The sequence below is a fragment of the Petaurus breviceps genome, unplaced genomic scaffold (genome assembly GCF_028583685.1).
Source record: "Petaurus breviceps papuanus isolate PSGF00001 unplaced genomic scaffold, PetGlider_PUasm1.0 38, whole genome shotgun sequence".
Taxonomy (NCBI): domain Eukaryota; kingdom Metazoa; phylum Chordata; class Mammalia; order Diprotodontia; family Petauridae; genus Petaurus; species Petaurus breviceps.
In genome coordinates this window covers 66,823,330-66,843,503 of record NW_027186304.1, presented here as the reverse complement: position 1 = coordinate 66,843,503, position 20,174 = coordinate 66,823,330, and the positions used below count along the sequence as shown (strand labels likewise).

The 20,174-nt window shown below is 37.8% G+C and overlaps 1 protein-coding gene across 11 annotated transcripts in view; it reads right to left on the bottom strand.

Annotated features, from left to right (window-relative positions):
- FAM110B (family with sequence similarity 110 member B) overlaps window positions 1-20,174 on the bottom strand; it is a 214,833-nt gene that overhangs the window by 145,006 nt on the left and 49,653 nt on the right. For 3 of the 11 annotated variants that reach the window (XM_069099985.1, XM_069099984.1, XM_069099980.1), the window contains exon 1: window positions 6,703-7,018. The exons of the other annotated variants lie outside the window; for them this stretch is intronic. The gene's annotated coding sequence lies outside the window, so the exon portion shown is untranslated. Of the gene's footprint in view, window positions 1-6,702; window positions 7,019-20,174 lie in introns of those variants that run through there. 11 annotated transcript variants of the gene reach the window in all.

Genomic DNA, 20,174 nt, shown 5'->3' with positions numbered 1-20,174 from the left:
AAGGAAGGAAGGAAGGAAGGAAGGAAGGAAGGAAGGAAGGAAGGAAATAAGGAATACTGTTTAATCATACTGGTCAATATGGGTCCTGAGAAAATGAAATAATAACTTCTCTCTCTTCTTTACAAAAATGATTGGAATTCTGGATTTGGAATACCACATACACTATCAGATTCAACTGATATGTTAATTTTACTGAATAGCTTCCCCTCCCCCCTCTTTTTTCTTTAGTTATAGGGAATAATTCTCTGGGTATTGGAAGTGGAGAAATATAGATAGAAATTAAGGTACAGAAACAAAATAAATGTAAATTTAAATTTTTTAAAGAAGCATTCAACCAAACTTTCTGACTCAGTAAAAGATCAAATAGGGATCAGATAGCAGAGCCCAAAGTAGAACACAAAGACAGCTAGGGTAGAGCACTGGAGTAGGGATCGGGAAGATCTGAGTTTAAATTCTGAGATACTTACTAGCTGTGTAACCCTAGACAAATAACTTGACCTCTGCCTCAATTTCCTTAACTGTTACAAAGGGGAAAATAATAGCACTTACCACTTACCATCTAGGGTTGTTATGACATAATATGTAATTGTGCTTTATAAACCTTAAAGTGCCATATAAATGTTATTATTCTTCTCCTCATGTCTCCTCATACAGCATATTTTTCACTAGAAGCTGTCACATGTCTTTGCCCCTGACTTTTCCAGTATTATTGGTGACTTCTTCTTCTGTCGTTTTATTGTACAACAGAACTACTGGTGTAAGAGAAAGCCCAAAAAAGGAATTTACCATTATTTCTTGTAACTTGACTTGCATACAATAACTCACAATAGTAAATGTTTAAGGTTCAATTGTCAGACAAAATGAACACTTAAGACCATGACCTCTATTATGCCACCACCAATCTTTCCTACAAACTAGCATTCATGCTTGAACTACTTAACTAGTTTTTCTGCTTCTTCCTTCCTTTTGCAATGATCTAACTTATATACCCGCTAGATCATAGGATCACAGATCCAAAGCTGGAAGGGACCTTTACAAGCCATAGGAAGAACACTGTATCTTATTCTAGAGACAATAGGGAGACACTGGGAGTTTATTTAGTAGGGGGAAGGGGGTATACATTAGGAATATCCCTTTGGCAGTTAAGTGGAGGTTAGACTAGAGCGGGGAAAGATGAGACAGGGAGACTGATCAGAAGGCTATTACAATAGTTTAAGTGTGAGGAGATTAAGGGTCTTCACTAGGAAGGCAGCCATGTAACAGGAGAAAAAAGGATGCATATGAGACGTGTTAAGAAAGTAAAAACAACACTCGGCATCTAATTAAATATGGAGGAGGAAGGTCTGTGAGTGCAAGCGGTGAGTTAAGAATGATACTTAGGTTGTGGGCCTAGAGGACTGGAAGGATGATGATGCCTTTGACAGTAACAGAGAAAATAAAAAGAGGGGAGGGCTTCCCTGGAAAAATAATGGGTCCTGTTCTGAACATGTTAAGTTTGAGATGCTTATGAGATAGTCAGCTCAAGACGTAAAACAAGGAGCTAGTGATGTAAAACTGGAGTTCAGAAGACAGGTCAGGGCTAGATAAACATATCTGGGAATCATTTGTAAAGAAATGATAACTGAACCCATGGGACTCAGATCACCAAGTAAGCTAGGATAGAGGGAAAAGAGAAGAAGGTCAAGGACAGAGCTCTGGGGGACACAGATTCAACAACATGATACAGTGGAAGGAGAAATGGATTGAAGTTAAATCACAATACTACATATTGCAAAGAGTGTCGGCTACTTATTAATCTATGTAATCTTAGGGAAGTCACTAATTCTCTAGGCCTGTTTCCTCATCTATAAAATGAGGGGGCTGAACCAAATGAATCTCAGGGTAGGTGCTTTTCAGTTCTAAATCTCTCATCCTCTGACATTTATTTCCTGAAGGGTTCTTTCATACTCAATTTCACCATTTCATGCCTTTCTTTACCCACCTATAAAATGAGGGGTTCTAACTTTCCAACTGAGACACTTTGGACATGGAGAAGTTAAGTAATTTTCCCACTATCACACAGCTATTATGTGTCAATGGTCAGTAGTTAAATCTATCTCTTCTCTATTCTGAGGCAAGCCTCTTTTGCAATAACACACTGCCCCCCTCAAAGATATAGAATGCCATTGTGAAAAGGGAGATTAAGGGAAAAATTTGGTAAACAATAGATAAAATTTAACCCATTTGCATATACTGTGACATGCAATAAGTATTTTTTGTAAATGGACCAAAGGACAGTTATATGTCCAGAGTAAATAAGATGTAGTATATTATAAATGAAAACCTGATATATGAAGATATATTTAATAAATATAGCATAAAAGATATATTAAATGATATTTGTTATTAGAAAAGACAAGAATAAGGGACAGTTCAAGTGTTGCATTGGTATCTACCCAAAAAACATTTTTTTTTAAAATTACTAGTACAGTGAAAAGAATATTAGCACTATAGTCAGAGGACCGGGATTCAAATAAACACTCTGATGCTTACCACTTTTGTGAACTTGGGTAACTCACTTTGTTGCCATGAATCTCAGTTTCCTCATCTCTAAATTAAAGGAGTTGAAACTTCTGAGGTTCCTTTTAGCTTTGGGTAGAATTTTATGCACTAGAAAGAAGGCCTCAAAGACACTGGTTAGATCCTTTGTGAAAAATTTGTAGAAAATCATGGTCACCTTTCACCCAAGCTTCTCATCTTGGCAAGACTCAAGCAAGGCTGTAATCTATGCCAGGGAAAGGAGTATCTACATGGATAAAATAATTCAGACACTTACACATCAGCAGTATAAAAGAATGTGAATGATTCATGTGGCTTTATTGTGTAATATAATTTCATATGTAACATTACAGAAAGAGAAGTATTCACATAAAAATGTTCCCACAGAACCCATATTCACATAGATTTTATCACGAGGGTTAAAGAATAAACTTTGAAAATGATGCCCCAAGGAAAGTTCCCAAAATTAACATGTTATATATGATTCTAGGTTAGTAAGAGGTAGCTCCTTCCCATAAACAGGATTGGGGGGCAGGGGCTCCTACACTATTTTTACAGAATATTATGGTCATTTTTACTTGTCTCATATAAACTGCTCAAATTTGTGGTGCATTTTCTTTTCTTTTCCTCTTTAAAAACTACCCCTTGGATACCTTAATAATGAAGGGTCGATCAAAGTATAGGTTATTTTGGTGAAATGTTTATTGACATTAACTAGTTCATAGGCTTAAGCCATGGTACAAATTTACATACATGGGTTTGTATGTGTGTAATTTTTTTAGATGAAGAAACAGGTAAATTTAATAACTTTCAATGGTTACAAGGGTAATAATAATGATGCACATGTGTTATGCCTTAATACTTATAAAGCACTTACTGCACATTATCTTCTTTAATCCTTATCAGGAAGGAAGTACTATTTTGTAGATCATGAAACCCAGGCCAAGAGAGGTAAAACTGCCTATAGTTAGCAAGCTTTTGAAGCAAGAGACACTAAATCCAGGATGCTAGCAAGTAGAAGAGCCAGTTTAAGAATCATTCTCCTCTGACTAGGTCTCTTCTCAATCACTGCCTTGGCACGGTGAAGGGGCTTTCATAATTGAATGAAACTGTGAACTATGCCATGCACAGTTACGAAGAGGGAAAGGTCATAGTGGAGAGTTCTGACCAAAGTTGATTCACTGGAGAGGAAAATGGCAAACCACTTTAGTATTTTTACTAAGAAAACTCCATGGACAATATTATAGTGTATGTGTATAATTTTAAGTAACAAATTCATTAAAAGCAAGGAGCACCTCTTTTCTATGACTAATACTGAGCCCAGGACCAAACATGAATGAATATCACCCTAAATTGCTTATGACCTTTAAATTATTGTAGACATTATAAAATATTTGAGAGTCTACTTGCCAAAACAAGCCCAGGAATTATACGAACACAATTACAAAATACTTTTCATACAAATAAAGACAGATCTAAATAATTGGAAAAACATCAACTGCTCATCGGTAGGCTGAGATAATTTAATAAAAATGACAATTCTATCTAAATTAATTTACTTATTCAGTGCCATGCTATTAAAACTACCAAAAAATATTTTTTAAAGTTAGAAAAAATAATAGCAAAATTAATCTGAAAGAACAAAAAGTCCATAATATTAAGAGAACTAATGAAAAGAAATGCTGGAGAAGGTGGCCTAGCCACACCAGATCTTAAATTGTATTATAATGCAGCAATCATCAAAAGTATTTGGTACTGACTAAGAAATAGAGTGGTATATCACAAGAAACAGTAGTCAATGACTATAGTAATCTATTGATTAATAAACCCAAAGACTTCACCTTCTGGGATAAGAACTCACTATCTGACAAAAACTGATGGGAAAACTGGAAAATAGTATGGCAGAAACTAGGCATAGTCCAACACCTTATAATGTTTGTCAAAATAAATTTAAAATTGATACATTATTTAGATATAAAAACTGATACTATAAGCAAACTGGGAGACCAAGAAACAGTTTACCTGTCAGATTTATGGAGAAGGGAAGAATTTATGGCCTAACAAGAAATAGAGAACAGTATGAAATGGAAAATGGATTATTTTAATTACATTAAATTAACAAGTTTTTGCACAAACAAAGCCAATGCAACCAAGATTAGGAGGGAAGCAGAAAACTAGGAAAGAGTTTTCATAAACAATGTCTCTGATAAAGGCCTCATTTCTAAAATACATAGAGAACTGACTCAAATTTATAAGAATACAAGTCATTCTCCAACTGATAAATGGTCAGGATGTGAACAGGCAGTTTTCAGAGGAAGAAATTAAGCTATCTACAGTCATATGAAAAAATGCTCTAAATCACTGTTTATTAGAGAAATGCAAATCAAAACAACTCTGAGGTAGTACATCACACCTATCTGACTGGCTAATATCACAAAACAGGAAAATTATAAATGCTGGAGAAGATATGGGAAATTGGAACAGTAAGGCATTGTTGGTAGAGTTGAGAACTGGTAAAACCATTCTGGAGAGCAATTTGGAATTATACCCAAAGGACTGTAAAAATGTGCATACCCTTCGATCTAGCAATACCAATTTTAGGTCTGTATCCCAAAGAGATCATACAAATGGAAAAAGGACTCACATATACAAAAACATTTATGGAAGTTCTTTTTTTCTTTTTTCCAATTCCAAAGAATTGGAAACTGAGAGGATGCCCATCAGCTGGGGAATGGCTGAACTGTAGCATATGAATGTAATGGAATACTATTGTGCCATAAGAAATGATAAGCAGGCAGACTTCAGAAAAATCTGGGAAGACTTGAACCAATGTCCAGTGAAGTGAGCAGAGCCACCAGAACATTGTACACAGTAACAATCACAATGTGCGATGATTAACTTTGATAGACTGATCTCTTCTTAACAATGCAAGGATCCAAGACAACGCCAAAGGACTCATGATGGAAAATGCCATGCGAGAAAGAACTATGGAGTCTAAATGCAAATGGAAGCATACTATTTGATTGCTCTCTCTTTTTGTTTCTTCTTCCTCATGGTTTCTCCCATTGGTTCTTACTCTTCTTTACAACATGACTAACGTAAAAATAAGTTCAATATGAATGTCTATGCCTATATACAATTACATGCCATCTTGGGGTGGGGAGGAGGAGAGATGGGGATAAAATCTGGAACTCAAAATTTTGTGGAAGTGAATGTTGAAAACTAAAAATAAATAATTTTTTTAAAATATTGCTTAAGACTATTGGTAGGGATCACAGGATCTTATATTTAGAGCTGGAAGGAATATTAGATCCCATCAAGCCCAACAAACCCTTCATTTTAAAGATGAAGAAACTGAGGCCCAGAGAAGTTAACTTGAGGAGGACTAATAGATTTCTGAGAGCAACATCTGAACCTAGCCAGGTCTTCCTGACTATCCACTACATTTTTTTTATTTTGCCTTTTGGAGGGCAATTGGGGTTAAGTAACTTGCCCAAGGTTACATGGCTATTTTTTTGTGTTGGGTGTTAAGTGTCTGAGGCCGAAAATAAGGCCATCAAGTCCAACTCCTTTATTTTACAAATGAGTAAATTGAGACTGACAGCTATTAAGTGACTTGCCAAGAGTCAGAGAGCTAGTAAAACCTGAGGCAGAATTTGAACTCAGGTCTTCCAGACTTGAAACCCAGCACTGGGTCCACTCAACCACTTAGCTGCCCCACCTTAATTAAGTGAAACATGAGATTTCAAATTTTCCAATGTGTTTTCACTATTATGATGTACTGTTTATTATACTAATACCCAACAAAGGGGTGGTTTTGTTTTGTTTTTTCATTGTGACTTTTGTATTCCCAATCCCTTGCACACAGAGCTTTCTTAATGAATGTAAACCTAATTGGGCAGTTTGGATACCAATGCCAAGATTGTTAAGACTGCCTGTCCCTTTGTGATTGCCTAGGGTGATACCCGAGACCTGCCTCCTCTCTGCCAACTGTGCATTTCCACTGGTCAAACAACTCTACTGAACGACTGACGTCCAGTCTGACTGGCAAAATCTGAGAGAAGACAACACTTGTCATGCTTATGGGTATCATCTTGGTGAAGCCTGTGCTGTTGTGATTTCATTTTAAAATATCAGCTAATCCCTAGAGCCCTGTTCTCTTACCTGAAAAGACGACTTCATTCTCCTAGGTTCAAGCAGGAAGCAGGGTCCAAGTTGCTTAGACCTTGAGGGAGAAGCATGCTTTAAGGAACTGAAAATGTCATACTGTGAATACATGACTGACTGAAAGGTTCCACAGAATCATGGAGCCCTATCTCTACAGATCAGACTGAACATAGTCCTCGGCAGGCTGTCTGGTGATGTCTTCTACAACTCTTTGTGTCCTTAGCTTGAGCACAGAAGAATTTTTAAAATGGCAGAACCGGTTTTGTCATGGATTAAAGCTTTCAGAGAGCACAGAAAGAAAAAACTTTTTTATGACTGACACAGTCAGTTCTGCTGTAACTAGACATATTCCTCCCCCAAAGCATTTTGCTATGCAAAAATCTCACAAGAAAAAAAACCACAAGGCTTTTATAGGAAAAACAGGGTTAGGAGCATCATATTCAAAAACTTCATCAATGACACATAAAAAAGACAGGGACCTAATAAAAATGGTAGCATAGTTTTATACATGTTAAATGACTAAGAAATACATAAATATTACAATAAATAGTGGTAGCATCTGTGACTCTTGGCCTGTAGCCCTGTTCCTACAGGGTCAACACTATCTGAAAGTTAGGCCTCAGACTGGGAGGACACAGCCTAAATGGGTGGGGGTTGGGGACTGTGGATTCCTCCTCCCATGGCTCCTACTACAGTAGAAGAGATACAATATATGATACTTTACCTTGCGGAAGTGTGTGTCAGAAAGGTTGCTGCTTGTGAGTTATTGTGAAGTGTTACAGTTTCCTTCATTCTCTTTCTACAGTAAGGAATTGAGAATATTTGAACAGCATGCTCAAATCATTCCCTCACATATCTGTCACTCTGGAACAAATTCGCGTGTTCAAAACAAGCGTTATAACAAAACTGACTGTACAGAGAAGGCAATGTTCTCTTGATTTATATATAATGAGCAAGGAGTATTTAATTACTGCTATTGGTCATTTCAATTCAGCCTTTAGTAACACCAATTCCTAGCCCTAGAAAAGTTTAATATATGACAATGTAGCAATTGGAGCACAAGGGGCCAATCTGTACCACACACAATGTGGGGATGGGCAAAAATCAAGGGTGCCTAGAGATGTGTTGTTGACCCTTTCCTCATTGGGTCAGCAGCTTCTTATCAGCCCCTTTCCCAGGAGAGAGGTCAGAGAGATCTCATTGTGAGAATTGAAAGTTTGTATTTAAAAAATCTGGACAAACTAAAGATGTATCAATCTGCCAGAACTGGCTATGAGAAAATACTGTACAATCTGAACTAGAAAAAATCAACCCTGCATGACGCTAAGGGCACTGGACTTGGTGTTTAAATCCCAACTTTGACATTCACCAGCTGTGGGTCCTTAAGAGGCTAGTGGTCATTTAATCTTTCTAAGCCTCATTTCATTCATCTGTGAAATACTTGCACTTCCTAGCTCACAGGGCTGTTGTGAATACAGTGCTTTGCAAATGTTAAAAGCATTGTATAAATGTAGGCTATTATACATTATCACTGCTAGTGTCATATTTATCCCTGGATGTCTACCCTGCCATTATATCCTTAACTCTCAGCCCCTTAGAAACTCTAAGCCTTTAAGTGTTTCATTTTCAAAGAAAATATGTATAAATATATGAGTTCTTTACTGTGACTGCAATAGTAGTTCCTTAATAATTGCTTGTTATATTGAATCGAATGATCTGAAGCAAGTTTAGCATAAACTAGCAAAGAAAAAACATAATTTATAACTGCTCTAAATTTTAGGAGAGGAGGCAAACCAAAGAATTATAGTCTTTGGTGGGTCTGGAAAGGTCCTTAGTGATCTTCATCAGTTAAGCCACCTCCCTTATTTTACAGATGAGGAGCCCTAGGGCCAAAGAGAAGACCAATGGCTTATTACGTAAGAAAACAGAAATGGGATTGAAAGGAGGCTTCAAAGGTTTTGATCCAGGGGCAGCAAGGTGGTGCAGTGAATAGAGCCCTGGCCCTGCAGTTGGGAAGACCTGAGTTCAAATTTGGCCACACTTAACACTTACTGCCATATGACCTTGGGCAAGTCACTTAACCCCAATTGCCCTGCCTTCCCCTCTCCAAAAAAATATATATATATATTATGAGAAATTGTCTAATTTGTGTAAGTAATGAAGTAACCCTGGAGCCACACTATCAACAACCTTGAAAGCTAAACTAAGGTGGTTTAATCTTATTGGGAAGACAAAGTCCTTGAGGATTTTTGAGGAGATGAGTAATATGATTACACCTGGGCATCAGAAAGGCGATCTGGTCAGTATTCCATGTCAGACTAGATTGAGAAGAGAAGTGGGGAACTAGTTAGAGCCTACTGCAACACTCCAGGGAAAATGCAAGGAAGGCTTGAACAAGGATGGAGGAGAGGCATCAGATAAAGAGGAGCGATAACTATGATGAATCAATGGGACCTTTGATGACTCAATGAGACTCAATGGGAGAAGAGAGAGGAGAAGGAATTCCAAAGTTAAAGCCTGCATGACCAGAAAAACTGCAATGTCATTAACAGAAACTGGGAGCACAAGAGGAGAAAGTGTGAGAAGGAAAATGAGTTTCATTTTAGCCATAATAAATTCAGAGCACTAGTAAAGTATCTAAGAGACATTCAGGGTCCCAGAGCTTGGAGGTGAACACAAGTTGTTTAATGTCAAATCCTGGATGCTTTAATAACAATAATATTTACTACCAAGAGTAATAATAATACATCACTATGTGCCAGACACTTTGCAAGTGTTACCTCATTTAATTTTCACAATAAACCTGGGAGGTGGGTGCTATTATTCTCATTTTGAAGATCAGGAAACTGAGGCAAACAGATAGTAAGTGACTTGCCCAGGGTCACACAGCTAGTCAGTGTCTGAGGTGTAACTCAAGAATCCCTGACTCTAGGTCCGGCACTGACACTGTACCACCCAATGCTCCTCCAAGTAGGTCAGCTACAAATGAATGGTCTCAGGAATACAATGGTTTTACTAGTAAATCTCCAGCTAAGCAAAGAGCTAAAAGTTTAATCTTAAAATAAAGATTTGGGAGCCATCTACATAAAAACAAAAGTTGAAGCTAGGGGAGTAGATGAGAAGAAGGATCAAGGGAGAGAAGACAGACTGAAGAGGCTATTAAATATTCGATAATTATTTGGCAACTAATCTTGTGATTAATAAATGAAGTTGTAGAAGTATAATATATATGCATATATAGATATGCATACATATGTGTGGATATTTACAAATACATAGACATACATATATAATTATGAAATGTCAGAATTTAAGATGGATAGGGGATAAGAAAGGATATTCAGAAATTAATGTGGTATAAAAACAAAAGGCATAAAATGATATTTTTAAATGACTGACACCAACTAGATAATAATCAATTTTTATTTAGCAAGAAAGAAAAATCTTATAATAGGACACTTTCAGCAGTGGAAGAGGAGGGGCAGTACTAGAGAAGGGGAGACCTCACCACATTTTGGAACAGAGGATCTTGGTTCAACTTCGTGCTGGAATTGTTCTATTCAATGTTTACTCACTAGGTAACTTTAGCGTAGTCTACCCTAGCAATTTATAACTTTGCAATGTTTTATTCTCCTGCCAGAGAGCATTTATGCATTAGCAGTTTTCATTTATTTTACCATTAACCTTTATACACCAACAGAGACTTGCTGAAATAAGAATGGTGGGAAATGGAAAGATGCCATAAAAGAACACTTTTAAGCTCTATGCATGCTGTGATTCCACTGTTCTGGTATGAAATATCTACTGGTACTCCCCTTACCCAATTCCTCTCCCTATTCTTATTATAAATGAAATCTCTAGATTTCCTAGTCAGGAAAGGCAAAACACACATAAAAATTGTTGGTGAAAGCAGAAACATGAGGACTTTAAAGTGCAAGAAAATAGGCATCAATTTTGTATCTTTTTTTAATATAACTGACTGAACCAAGAAATCTAAACTGGTTATTGATTATTCCTATCCACAGCCCCAACACCACAACAACTACCCTCAACACCTACCCTATATGTTTCTGATATGATGCCTTACTTCTAGTCTTTACAGTACCTGTGACTCTGAATACTTGTAATCTATTGATTCTATACCGGTATCAATTCCACTAAGAATCACCACTCCAGTTTAGACTTTCACTGAGTTCTAATCTATATCATTCCTCCTATCTGGTCTTCCTACCTCCACCTCTCCTTTCTCCAATCCAACCCTCCTCCAACTACAAACCCTCAACTCAAAAACCTTCAATGAAAGAGAAGCTGTGATTACCAAGCACCAGCAAGGGTTCACCTAGAATGTCATACTATACTAACCTCTCATTTCCTTTTCGCCAATGACCTTATAGATCAAGAGAGCAGGCATGGTACATCTGGATTTTAGGAAAACTTTTGACAAAGTCTCATCTGGAATCTGTGTGTATAAAGTGGAGGGTGATGAACCAAATAACCAGTATACAGATGAGGTGGATTTGAAATTGGTTAATGGCTAGACTTGTACAATACCGAAGAATGGCCTGAAGTCAAGTTTGGGATGGTGCGCCGTAGGGATATTGTTTTTGGTTTTTGTGCCACAGGAAAACTCCTGTTTTCCTGAGGCAAGTCAATTCAGACTGAATCACTTGGCAGAAATCAGGATAGTGTTGCAGAGTGTAAAGAGATCAGAATTTGAAGTTAAAAGACTTGGGATAAAATTCTAGCTCTGTCATTTAATTAAGCTCCATAACTCAGCAAATCATTCCCTCCCTGTTTCTTCATCTGCAAAATATTCTGATAACTATTAAAATATTTTAGTGACTGGATTTCAATATAGTTGATTTCCTTCAAAATCCTATGTGTTTTAGCATTGAGAGACATTACTCTGAGGAGTCCATAGCTTGAATAGGTTGCCAAAGGTATCCATGATTTAAAAAAAAGAGTTAACTCATGGACTAGAATGTAGTTTAACAATGTATTGTTTCTGTGACCTTTCCATAAGTCAAAGTGCTGCATGTGAGGACCAAGAAGACAACATGTGGCCTTGTGGCCACAGGTTCCCTACCCCTGGATCAGATGGTCTCTAATGTCCCTTCCAGTTCTAAATTCTCTGACCTTATAATCCATTCCAAAAGCCAGACGAACACCAAGCTCCCCCAAAGATGTAACTGCCATCAGCAGAAATATCCAAGTAGTTAAACTGTCAGAGAGTGATCATTAGTCACATAGTTCCCTCAAAGGGTTATTAGATTCATCCTCCTACATGTCTGACCACTCAGAAAGGGGTTGGTGCATCATCATCATGCCCTACAATGGTGGGTCTATCCTCAGACTCTGCCCAGTCTATATTCAGTGACTTTCTCCCCACCCCCTACTTTCCCCTATTTTCTCCCCACCCCTACCCTCAAACACACACACAGTAAAGGCTCTTCATAAATTCTTGGTGACTTATTGGACAAAACCTAGAAGAGCCTACAAAGGAGGGCAATTTAAATGTTTCTTCTTTCATTATACTCAGTGCTCTCTTCTGCCTCCCCATTAACTCTAGGACATAAAGCATAGTTCAGGTGTGCTCCATTTTAATCAAAACTGACAGAAGAAAAATCCTAATTTAAAGATGCATTTAGAGGGGGATTCTTAAATTTGGGAAGGAAATTCTTTACACAGCAAGCAGCCTCTCTCCCACACCTCCTTAGCGTTTGAAAGACGATTTGATTTACTGACCACTTTTTGCAGCTCTGCCACAGCAGGTTCTTGATTTCCTCTCCATCTCGCTCCCAGGAATTTCATCCTCCTACAAAACACCTCAGCTCTGGTACTCACACTTCATCAGTATTCTCTGACCTAGGAAGCCTTCTGAACTGAGGATGGAGAGCTCCTCCCAGAAACTCCATGTAAGGAGGGCTCCCAGGCCCGTCATCTCTTTGTTTCCCACCTGCCTTCACTCCTTTGGACTTTTCCATCAGGCCCTTCCTTCCCTCACCTTTCCTTCCTCCTCCCCTCAACCTTTTCCAACTTCTTGTGATGTGTTCCTTTTCCCCAAGCTACTTGAAAACAGGGTCTATTTTGCCTGTTTGTTTTTCTTTAATATGTCTTTGTACCCTCAGCACTTAGCACATTGCCTGGCCCTTGATAAATGTTTATTGACTGACAGTAATTTGATCATAGGAGGCACTTAATGAATCTTTAAGTATAATTTATTTGAAGAACACTGATATTGCATAATGTAAGATACAGAAATGCCTGGCATACAAAAGGAACACTTTAAGAGTTTACAATCTAGTAAAGAAAGGCAAAAAAGGTAAATGAGGCAACTCTAGAACAATTCCAAAACATATCAACATTTAATATATGATTAACATAATGTGGCTCCTAGGAATTAACTGCTAGTGCCATTCCCCTATCCCACTGCATGTACTTGGTATTTACTTGTACATGTACATGCTTTTCCCTCTGAATGAATATGTTTCCTAAGGGCAGGAACTATTTGTTTTTTTGTCCCTCTATATCTTCAGCACAGAGCACAGGGCCTGGGGAAATGGCAGACAGTAAATCCTTAGTGAATGACTGATTGATTGATTGATTGATCTGGAGCTAGAAGAACCCTATCATTTTACAGATGAGAAGAGCAAAGGGCATAGAGGTAAAATAATAAATAACAGCCCGAATTTGAACTCAGAACCTTTAACTCCAAATCCAGTATCTTTTCTAGTACTCCATTCTGCTCAATAAATAAGTTTTGATAGACACAGAATACAGGAATAAATAACTGGAGCAGGAGATGGGAGGGAAGAAGGGCAATGAAGAATACAGAAGCCCAAATCCTTTATTGCCTTAGAGTGCTAAATGTATTAAATTCAAAACTTTATTAAGAGGATTTTTAATACTTTCATGTCCCATAAACTGGGGAAGAGGATACACTTTTTCAACAGAAACAATTACCCTACTAGATTCTTTTGAAGATGCAAAACCAAACTAACAAAAACAAAAAAAAAAATAAAAAACAGGTCTAGCTACTAGGTCAGAACACTCTTGGATTCATTTCGTCCACTACAAGCTGTATTTCCAATCCAGACAGTCCTAGCTTGTGTAGCTGTACAGTGATGCCTATCTGTCAGTGGACAGACTCCAAAGAGAGAAAAGTAGCCTCTGAAATGAAATGGTAATTGCAGTGGGTGGAGGGAGAGAAGAAGAATCAAGATAACAAGGTCTGGTAGCCCTGAACAACAATGGGAAAGAAAAAAAAAACCTGCATCATCCAGTTCTAACTAAGTCACAAAACAAGTCAGAGAACAGTGCCAAGGACAGTAGGCTATTGCAAAGAGACAACATGAAAAAGATAAAAGGGGAATGTAAAATAGCATATTCCATTAAAATTCAAAAATCATGATTACTGGAGTTCTTGGGTTCTTTGATTCTAGCTAGCTCAGAATTTAAGTCAGAAAAATATCTAATTAATAGCAAATTTCCAATTTTGCATCGTGTACAAAGTTTTAAAAATTGAAAAGTTTTATTTTTAAAGAAGAGCAAAAAGAATGAGAGATTCTTAAAGAAGTATAAAAATTATGATAAAGAAGATCAAAGAGACAGATAAGAATTCCATTAGGGTCAATCAATAAGCATTTATGAAGTGTCGAGTACTTACTAAGTGTTAGTAATTCGAAGAGAAAAAGAAAGCAGTCCCTGCTTTCCAGGAGCTCACAGTCTAATGAGGAGACAACAGGCACACAATTATGTACAAGGAGATAAACTGGAAATGATCAAAGGAGGGACGGGAATAGCCAAAACTAACAAGTTTTCCAGATGCAAGATCAATTAGCAATATAGTGGTAAAGAACTACTTTAAAAAGAGGAAGAAAAGGGATGTTCAATTGTGTCCAAATCTTTGTGACCCCATGCACCATAACTGTCCATGGGTTTTCTTGGTAAAGGTAGTGAAGTAGTTTGCTATCTCCTTTTCCAGTGGATCCTTTTGTCAGGCAATCAGAGGTTACGTGACTGGCCCAGGGTCACACAGGTAGTAGTATCTGAGGTTGGATTTGAGAGTCTTCTTGACTCTCAGTCCAGTACTCTATCCCCTGAGCTACTTGCTGCTTTGGAAAAGAAGGGTATCTGTCAAACAAACAGACACTTAGTAGTATAAGGGCTAAAGTACTGCCTTGGAGTCAAAAAGTGAATTAGAATTTCAGTCCTGACACTATATGACCATGTGCAGATCTCTCAAACCCTCTAACCATCCCTTTCTTCATGCATAAAATAATGATACTATATGTAATACCTAGCTAATTGAAAGAGGCTGTGTCATAATGGATAGGGAGCTAGCCTTGAAATCAGGAAGAAATTAATTCAATCCTGCTTCTGACGCACACTGGCTATGGGACCTTGAGCCTGACACTTAACCTCCAAGTCCTTTGCACAACTCTTGAGACCTTAAGTTGCAGACAGGGTGTCAGCCTTCATAGGTATAGGGAATGTCCTCTCTTGGGAGTGTAACCACAGGTCTAGTCCTTATCCTTAGTAGCATATGGAGTAAAGATAAAATGAGATTCCATTTCACGAAGATAAATTAGGCACCTACCATGAATAAGACTTGTTCCAGGTGCTGAGAACACAAAGACAAAAATGAAAGTATGTTTTAAACAGGCACGTACCCTAAAATAAAACAAGTTTATGATTGTCATTAATATATTTAGACAGTTATAATGTAAATGCATATATGGATAGATGCAAAGTGAAATGGGTAGAACAAGAAAAAAAAGATATACTAAAACAATGTCAGTGTAAAGGAAAAGAAGTCAACTGAAACCAAATGCTGACATGCTGAGTGAGACAGCTGGTGTGGTGGTTCAGTGGATAGAGAGCAAGGCCTGGAGTAAAGAAGACCAGAGTTCAAATTTGCCTCCCCACCCTTCCTGGCTATGCAGCCCTGGACATATGTAACCTTTGTTTGCTTCAGTTTCCTCAACTGCTAAATAGCAGTAATAATAATAGCACCTACATCAGAGTGTTATTGTCAAGATTAAATGAAACAATATTTGTAAACTATTTAATACAAGACATTAAGAATATGCTTAATAAGTATTTATTTCCTTTCCTTACCTGTTACCCCTCACTCCATCTTGTGTAATATTAATGACCAAATTTGGCACCAGAGAGGTTGAGAAAATGAGCCCCCTCTTTCTTCATTACAGAAGTAGAGGATATGCTTGTGGAATATTTTATGCAACACAAGAATCAGTTGATGTTTGGGTTGGGTTTGCTAAATTGATTCCCCACCCCCTTCCCTTTTTAAAATCTTGTTACCAGGACCAATTCACTTATTAGGCAATACTACCTGTGTGAGCTTTGGGCCATTAAACCTCTCTAGACCTGTTTCTTCATCTATAAAACAAGGGGACTAAACTACCTGATGTCCCTTCCCATTTCAGATCTATGATCCCATGAGAAAGAATAGGAAAGAGGCAGGGGAATAAGAAAAGAGTAAGAAATAAAAGTGATTTAGCAAAAAAATGCATTCATAAAATTTTTAGATTAATAATAACGTCTAGCATTTATATAGCATATAAGGGTTTGCAGAGTGCTTTTACATGCCATCTTATCTGGTCCTCCCAACAGCTGTTATCCACATTTTATAAAATGAGGGTGGTTAAGTGACTTATAAATACAATAAAAAAATTAGGGATGATAGGAGGTGAGAGAGAGGTTTATGTATGGAAGTAGCACTCCAGTTGAGCCTTAATGGAAGCCAGGGATTCCAAGAGGTGGAGAAAGGAGAGAATAAATTCCAGGCATGGGAGAGGGCCAGTGCAAAGTCACAGAAATGGTACACAGAATGTATCTAGGGAATAGCAAGATGCCCAGTTTTACTAGAATGTAGAAAATGTGAAGAGGAAAATGATAGTCTAGAAAGATAGGCTGGAGCCAAATTTGTGAAGGGCTATCTCTTACCCCCCACATGTAATCTGTTGCCAATGCCTGTTGAATTACCCTTTGCAATATCTCTTGAATATGCCTCCTTCCCTCCTCCACCATTCTAGTACAGGTCCTTACCACCAAACATCTGGAACAGCCTGCTAGTTGGGTCTGCTGGTTTCAAGTGTCTTTCCACTCCAATCCATCCTCCATTCAGATACTAAAGTGATTTTCCTAAATTGCAGGTCCAATCATATCCCCTTCCTACTCAATAAACTCTAGTGGCTTTCTAGCGCCTCCAGGATCAAATACAAAATCCTTTGTTCGGCATCAAAGCCTTTCATAAACTAGCTCCCCTTCAACATTTTCAATGTTCTTATACTTTAGTCCCCATTACATATTCTTTGATCCAGGGACATTAACCTTCTTGCTATTCCATGAACAAGACACTCCATCTCTCGACTCTGGGTATTTTCTTTGACTGTTCCCCTGTTCCCCATACCCAGAATGTTCTCCCTCCTCATCCCCACCTACTGCCTTCCCTGGCTTCCTTTAAGTTACAACTAAAATCACATCTTCTATAATAAGCCTTTCCCAACCTCTCTTATTTCTAGGGCCTCCTCTCTCTTAATTATTTCCCATTTAACCTGTACCTTGTTTATAAATATATATATATATATATATATATATTTGTTTCCTTGTTTTCTCCCCCATTACACTGTGAGTCCCTTGAGAATATGGACTGTCTTTTGTCTCTTTTTATGTTCTCAGCATTTAGCACAATGCCTAGCACCTAATAGGTGCTTTATAAATGTTTATTGGCTGACAGGCTAGAGGCAGTCTGTATTTTTTTTTTCCTGAAGGCAATTAGAAGTCACTGAAGCTTCGAGGGAGGGGAGTAAGATGATCAAATCTGTGCTGTAAGAATATCAATATGGGGGCAGCTAGGTGGCACAGTGAATAGAGCACCAGCCCTTGAGTCAGGAGGACCTGAGTTCAAATTTGGCCTCAGACACTTAACACTTACTAGCCATGTGACCTTGGGCAAGTCACTTAACCCCAACTGCCCTGCCCTCCCCCCTCCAAAAAAAAATGAATATCAATATGACCAAAACAAAGTCAAAATGGGTTCACAATTTAGATATAAAGGCTGATACTATAAGCAATCTGGGAGAACAAGTAAGAGTCTACCTGTCAGATTTATGGAGAAGGGAAGAATTTATGACTAAACAAGAGATAGAGAGCATTAAGAAATGCAAAATGAATCATTTTGATTACATTAAATTGAAAAGTTTTTGTACAAACGAAGCCAAGGCAACCAAGATTAGCAAGGAAGCAGAAAACTGGGAAAGAATTTTTACAAACAGTGTCTCTGACAAAGGCCTCATTTCTAAAATATGCAGAGAAATGAGTCAAATTTATAAGATATATAAGTCATTCCCCAGTTGGTCAAATAAATGGTCAAAGGACATGAACAGGCAGTTTTCAAAGGAAGAAAATAAAGCTATCTATAATCATATAAAAATGCTCTAAATCACTATTGAGCAGAGAAATGCAAATCAAAACAACTCTTAGGTACCACATCTTACCTCTCAGATTGGCTAACATGACAAAACAGGAAAATTATAAATTCTGGAGAAGATGTGGGAAAGCTGGTACACTAATACACTGTTGGTGGAATTGTGAACTGATACAACCATTCTGGAGAGCAATTTGGAACTATGCCCAAAGGACTGTAAAAACATGCATTCCCTTCAATCTAGCAATACCAATTTTAGGTCTGTATTCCAAAGAGATCATACAAATGGAAAAAGGACCGACATGTACAAAAACATTTATAGCAGCTCTTTTTGTGGTGCCAAAGAATTGGAAATCAAGGGGATACCCATCAATTGGGGAACTGCTAAACAAGTTGTGGTATATGAATGTAATGGAATACTATTGTGCTATAAGAAATAATGAATAGATGGACTTCAGAATAACCTGGAAAGACTTACATGATCTGATGCTGAGTGAGGGGAGCAGAACCAGGGATCATTGTACACAATTACAGACATATTGTTATCTATGATGACTAACTTTGATAGGCTTGGCTCCTCTCAGCAATAAAAAGTTCCAAGACAATTCCAAAAGACTCATGTTGGAAAAAGCTATCCACATCCAGAGAAAGAATTACAGGGCCTGAATGAGGATTGAAATAAACTATTTGCTCTCTTTCTTTTTTATTTTGTTTCTTCTTTCTTGTGGTTCATTCCATTAGTTACAATTCTTTACAACATGACTAAAGTGAAAATATGTTTAAAAATAAAAATAAAATATAAAAAAGAATATCAATATGGCAACTATAAGGAGGAAAAAATGGAGAGGGGGAGAGATTTAAAGCAGATAGACAATTAAAAGGCTATTTCGTTAATCTAGGAGGTGATAAGGACCTGAACCAGGGTGGTGACCATGTAATCAGAGAAGATTGAAGTAGAATTAGTAAAATTTGACAATTAACAAGATTAAGCAATGATTAGATGAGATAAGGGAAAAGTGAGGTATGTAGGATAACTACAGGGGTTGCAAACCTGAGTGTCTGGAGGGATGGTGATGCCAGTGGCAGAAACAGGGATGCTGGGGACAGGGATAGGTTTCAGAGGTCAGAAAATGTTATCTTTTGGAAATGCTGAATTTAGGATGCCTATGGACCATGCAGTTGGACATAAGGGATTAGCAGTTGTAATTAGGGCTGAATGAGTGGACTGAGCGTCTTCTGTACAGAGATAATTCTGCCAAGGGAGCTGATGAAGGCATAGACATAAGAGACAGTCTAGGACAAAGCCCTAGATTCAGCAAAGGAAAGTCAGAAGGAATAGACGTGTAGGAGAGGCAGGAGAGAGCAGCAGCACAAAACAGTAGGATCGAAGAAGGGCTGTTCAACACTGAAAGAGCAGAGTGGTCAAGAAGGATAAGGGCCAGGAAAAGGACACTCAATTTAACAAATAAGATATTCTATGATCTTATATTTACAACTATAAGGCACTTGAGATATTGAGCACAATTACCTCATTTTACAGTTAAGAAAAGAGAGGTTTAGAGTGTTTAATTGACTTGCCTGGAACCACAGTTAAGTGCAAGAGGAAAGATTCAACTGATGTCTTCTAGACTCCAAGTCCGGATCTCTAGCTATTGGGCTAGCTATATGGGCTCAGTTGACCTTTGAGGGCTCAACAGTTGTGGTAAAAGCCAGACTGCATGGGGTTGTGGGGAAGTACAAATGAGTGAAAGAATACAAGCTGATAGTTTGAGGAACTGGCTGAAGTGAAGAAGGTTTTAAAGGATGTGAGGGAGACCTGGGTATGTTTATAAAGAGCAAGAAAGAACCTAGTGGAAGATAAAGAAAGATGAAAGGTTTGAAAGAGAGAGAATGATTGAAAGGGAAAGCTCCCAGAGAAGAGAGTAAGGGATGTATCAAGGGCACAAGTTCAGGAGCTGTTTTTGACAAGGAGAAGAAAGATGCTCTCCTCAGAGACTGGAACAAAGGAGAAAATAAG